Source organism: Myotis lucifugus, unplaced genomic scaffold (genome assembly GCF_000147115.1).
Source record: "Myotis lucifugus unplaced genomic scaffold, Myoluc2.0 scaffold_125, whole genome shotgun sequence".
In the NCBI taxonomy this organism is placed as follows: Eukaryota; Metazoa; Chordata; class Mammalia; order Chiroptera; family Vespertilionidae; genus Myotis; species Myotis lucifugus.
In genome coordinates this window covers 2,601,829-2,607,930 of record NW_005871173.1, presented here as the reverse complement: position 1 = coordinate 2,607,930, position 6,102 = coordinate 2,601,829, and positions in this window count along the sequence as shown.

Genomic DNA, 6,102 nt, shown 5'->3' with positions numbered 1-6,102 from the left:
TGTCCTGTCTGAGAATTTCCCCACTCTTTTTTTTAAAGATATTTTTATTGATTTCAGGGAGGAAGGGAGAGGAAGAGAGAGATAGAAACATCAATGATGAGAGAGAATCATTGATTGGCTGCCTTCTGCATGCCCCACACTGGGCATCCAGCCCACAACCTGGGCATGTGCCCTGACCGCGACTGGGAATCGAACTGTGACCTCCTGGTTCATAGGTCGATGCTCAATCACTGAGCCATGCTAGCCAGGCTCCCCCATCCCCCTTTTCTTAGTAGGAAACAAAATCTAAACCTTACTGATGTCGTGCATTAAGTTTTCTCACCTAATTCTTGCGACAGTTCTCTGAGAGCTCCGTAACCTCGCGGCCTGGCTTTCCTCCTGCACATTTCCTACATCCCTGGGCTTCTGAGGATTAAGTGAAGTAAGCCCTGCAGAGCTGTGCGCACAGGGCCTGGCGCAGGAAAGTGATGGCGCCATTCCCTCTGTCATGAGGACCTTCCCTCTCACTTTCTGGATCAGCAATGCCTAAGGACAAAGCCCGCCTTCCTTTCTCTTACATCCTCCACGCTGCTCAGAACTGCCCTGGGCCCACACAGGGGGCTTTTAGCACTTAATTGTGGAGAGAACCTTGTGGCTAAACACAACCTTGCAAATAAATGATTTATGTGAATTTTCAAATTGTTTCTTTCAATGCAGAGAACTCACTTAGCTTAAGCAACAATAACTTTTTGTGGCTCCTAGTTTCAGATAAAGACTGGATTTTTAACTTCTCTTTTACTGGCTTCAAAGGTGTAGGAATTTTTTCTTAAAAGGTGGGTCCTACCTATTATGGGAACAAGTTCCGAGCTATGTTGAGAGGGCAGCTGCCGGATTTTCCCGTCTTCCTCTCTAGGTGACACTTCCTTACGCTTGGTGGCTAAGGAGCACTGTGTGTGCCTGAGATCTGTAGCTGGGAGGGCTGCAGAGTCGCTTTGAACACTTTCAACGCTAGGACACACCACAGCACGTCTGGTCTGCACTGGGCTAGCGTGGCCCTTGTTTATAAACAACGCGACTGTCAGAGCCAATTGTGTGCATTGGTTTCCCGCTGACCCCAACAGAAACGATGCAAATATTCCCCTTTTCTGAAGCACAGTCAAAGCTCCTGTGGTTTTTGAAACCAGACCAAGAACACATGTAGGAAAGCCCATGGATTATTTTAAGTGAACTTATTTTTTAAAATCTCATTAACTTTTCACCATATGCTGTTTATTTTTTATATCCTGCATAGGCTGAAAAATGAAAATAGACCAGGCCACTGTGTTCCATTTGGGGCACCTCATTACGAGGATGGCATAGACACGCTGGGGAGCTCGGAGAGAAACAGAGATGATTAAGGGGCTTTTAAAGATGACTTAGGAGGAAGGATTTTTAAGCTCTATACGTTCCTTAGCTAAGCAACCCAGGAGGCAGGCCAATGCTGCTTCCTGCCACGTGACGGGGGGACTACCTCCTACCTCCCAGGCTTCCTGATGGACAGAGGTTGGGAGTCACAGCCAGATCCACATTTCCAGGCGGTGCACACCTGGGCAATTTTCTTAACTTGGTTGTGTAGCAGGATGTATGTGCAACACTAAATATCTACCCTGCATGAGTGGGCAGGGGAGGGGGGTAAGAACGAAATGAGAGAGCATATGTAAAGCATTTAACATACGGCCTGGGATTAGACAGGGGAGGGGTGTGTGTGTGTGTGTGTGTTTTAATTTATAAATAGGTGTCTGTCCTGTGATTTCAGGAAAACCAGGTGTACTCCACTCAACCCCAAATATTTCTCCTGCTACCTAATTAAAAGTTCTCCATTAGAGATTTAGGGATTTATTCCTTTCTCTAAAGGCTTTGAGCCCTGTTGAAATACAAATATGCTTCTAATAAGTAATACCATAAGCTTTTATCGGTCATTTCCACCCTATTGTGAACACAGTATTTCGGATCTGGTCCTGAAGGCCTGCTTCGATGCGGAAGCAGCGGAGGTGAAGGCGAGGATGAGTACAGGGAGGTGAGCTGAAGCCGGGAGACTGCAGTGAGCGGGCAGCTGCGATGCTGGGGACGAGTTCCATTGCCTGCACATTATCCCCTCGGAAACAGCCCTACATTTTAAGGGGGGAGAGTATGAAAAGGAAAACCTACCTAAATATTGAAGAGGTTTTTCTTGCCAGCCAGTGTAGCTCAGTGGTTGACCTATCAACTAGGAGGTCACGGCTGGATTCCTCAGTATGGGGCATGCAAAGATAGCTGATCAATGATTCTCTCTCATCTGATGTTTCTATCTCTCTCTCCCTCTCCCTTCCTCTCTGAAATCAATAAAAATATATTTTAAAGAAAAAGAAAAAAACCACGTTTTTTTCTTTCCATTCTAACAGTTCAGGCCTGGGATCCTCAACCCAGTTCCGGGTATAAGAGATCCCAGGATTTGTCATTGCTATGTCACAGTAAACCCTTGGTAGATCAAGCAAGGCACTGGCCCAAAGGATGTGCAATCTGGGGGTGCTGTTCCAGGCCAGGTTCACCCCATGATCCTGTGGCCAGATAGGACAGTGGGTGGCATGGAGCATGTTTACTTTGGAGGTCATAATGAACCCTCTAGATGACAGAAGAACACTGGTACTAAGGCTGGAGGGAAGGGAGAAGGGAAGGGAACTGCTGGCCTCTGGAAACCCCTGCCCCACACCACCCCTCCGCCCATCCCTGCTCATGGGGCCATGTGAGTCCCTTTGGCTGCAGTGATAGGATGGGTGGCAGCATGGACTTGTGAATTTGCCTCATCCAGGGTAGGTGCAGTGGAGAAAAGGACAAAGAAAGAAAAAAGAGATTGGAGGGGAAGAAGAAGAAGAGGGAGTGATGGAAGGACAAGAAAAGCAAAGACTTCTAGAGATAGACACACTGTTACTATAAAGAAACATTACTGGTCTGGAGAAACAATGTTGCAAATGATAATTTACCCACTGACACATTTATCATTAACTAGGCTAGACCATCTTACTAATGGGAGACATTTCATGGAAGTCATAAAAATGTTAGGTTCAAGGTTATAACTTTAGAATAACCTTTCTTGCTGACCTTCCATGGATAAATTCCTTGGATAGCTGATCCACCTGCCTCCGTTTTATTTGATAATCCCGGCCTTACTCTGATTTCTAACCTCGCCTGGCCACTGGAAAAGGTTTATCCAGGGTTTCTAATGAACTTCTTCTTTCTAGGAGAACTCTCTTGTCTTTCTTCTGCTCTGATCTTTAGGAAATACATGTGTTGAAATCCGAGGCATGGTGTTCTGTGATTTCCATTCTATTCCCGCTTATGAAAGCTGAGGTGGGAGATCTATTTCCATCATCTAAATTCTTCTAAGTGTCAAGTAAGAATGAAGACTCGGGGTTGTGAGTGGAAGAGGAGCTTCAAGGACATATGACAGAATCTTAACCTGAAAGACACAGATACTGGTGAAGACTTCAACTTCCTTATCAACAAGAGGAGGCAAATGAACCAGGTGGTGGCTACTCTGATGGCTCTTTAAGTTTCAAAACCATTTTTCTCTTCCTCTGACTTCCCCGAGACCATTCTCGCCCAAAGCTGCTTCTCCTCTCTCTCCTTTCCCTTCACCAGTCTGGTTACCTCCTTGCCATCAGCCTCCCAATGCTGAGTGCTCCTGTTCCTGTTCCTCCAGGGCCCACTTCCCTGTGGCCACCCACACACCCTGGCGACGCCCTTGTTCCAGACGGGGTCCTCTGTGCCCTGATACACTTTGGCCTGCTCTCTCTGTGCCTTTGCACACTTCATTCCCTAACTGCCCAGCCACTTCCTGCTCTGTCCAGCTCACTACCTGCCTGCTCTGCGATGTGGTGCCGAAGAATCCCATTCCTAACTCCTTGCCCAGCCCTGTCTCTGTGCCTTGACACTGGCTACTTTCTATGTTCTTTCCCACCACCTGGTCAAAAGCCACTATCTTTCCAAGTTCAGCCCAACCCGCACTCCCTTTGTAAAGCCTTCCTGCTCACAGTTCCCACAATCCCAGTGGAACAGGCAACCCTGAGCTCTGAAACCAACTTGTGGACAGCACTATTTTATTTCATTTCTTATTTATTGATATTGGAGAGGAAAGGAGAGGAGAAAGAAGAAAAAAAAAACACATTGATTTGTTGTTCCACTTACTTATGCATTCATTGGTTAATTTTTGTATATGGCCTGACCCGGGTTTGAACCAGCAACCTTGGTGAATCGGACGCACTCTAACCAACTGAGCTACCCGGCCAGGAGCTGGACAGCACCATTTTACCTTATATTAATTATATTATATTATATTATATTATATTATATTATATTATATTATTATATTAATTATATTATAAATCTTTGTGAGTGTTCTTGTCCCCACACCTAGACTGAATGCTCCAGGAAATGACTCCACATTTTTGTATATCCAGGGCCTAACGTAGGACCTGGTCCTCCATCAACATTTGTTGAATGAATGAATGACCTCTGCAACCAGTCAGAGTGATAATGGGCAATGTCCCCTTCCCCAGAACACGGTACCAATGTGCCTGAAATATCTGGATTCCTCGAACACTTCCTGAGTAGCCCAAAGTCCCGAAACCCTCTCATGTCAGGATGCGGGTGGAGATTTCAGATCACCCGACAGAACCATATTATTGCAAGACAATTGCCAGTGCTGGAGTAACTGTTAAAACAGTGACAGCCCACAGTGAATGAGTGACAGGACCTGGTACAAAGGGCTCTACATGCCTCATCACAACTGATCTTCATGGAGATCCTAGGAGGCAGGTGTATGGATAGGATGGGTAGGAGGATCCTGAGAGAACATAAGGTAAAGCGATCTGCTTAAACGCATGCAAGCAGCAAACACAGATTCTGGGACTGGACACAGGTACGTCTGACTCCAAACGGGGGTGGGGTGGGGTCTCCAGCTAATCCACATCTTACGGACGTCCTGTGGCCAGTGGCCAGTGGCCATGCTCTCCTGATCCTAAGTGAGGCTGCACGTCTCCCTGCTTCCCCGACTAAATTTGGTTCTGTAGTTTCTGCCCAGCTCAATCAATGGATGGGTCACATTCCAGGGTCAGATGCTGCCAGGCTGTTCTGGTCCACTGTGGCTACCTTTTCATGCTCCCCTAAACCACAACGTATGAACCATGCCCTTACTTCTCCTAATTCAGGACTACCAATAATTTGGAATAGGAAAAGCTATTCCAAATTATTGGTAGAAATATATTTCTATTTGGCAAGGCTTTAATAGGTGTTTTTTTTTTCCCTCCCTCATTCGCTCCCCTTCTTCCTTTTGTTCTTCCTTCTTTCTTTTTTTCTATAAGACAAACTTTAAATTCTTCTAAGGTCTTAGGAAAACTGTAACATCTATAAAAGAGATGTTTATAGTCCATTGTGAGAAACTGTCTTGCACATTTTGTTATACGGGCAGTCTTTTGTTCTATACAGAATTCGTGTTAATAAAATGTACTGTGAAGGCTTGCTGAAGGAAGCAGGGTCATAAGGGAACTGTTCAGATAATATGCTGCGTGACGTTTTGATATGATATTTGTGGGGAATATTTTCTATTTTCCTTCTATTTAGAATAGGATTTTATAAAACCCTCAAATTAAAAAATTTTTAGTACATATATACTAGCAAATCAATGAAAGAAAAACATTATTTGAACCTCAATAATTTAGAGTTAATGATCATTTGAATTGGAACAAGGCTAAAAGTAAACATATTCATTGAAAGAGTAAAGGGGAATTAAAATCATGAGGCACACACTCCCCTTCACACACACCCAATAGTCTCCCTTAAACACATGTATATGCTCTCACACCCCAAGATGCAGCACACCCCCAGATAGACCCAGAAACAAATATCATTAGTAATTGAAACCATTGACATTTTAAAAGTTATCAATCCAACAAACTCAAATTCAAGTATACTTGAATTTAATAGTAACTAGTAAATACAAGGACTGAGGAGTATAGATGGGAATGGGAAATATTTTTCTATTTAGAAGCATAAAACTAATATACTCTGTTTATTATACAACACTAGAGGCCCAGCGCACGAAATTCG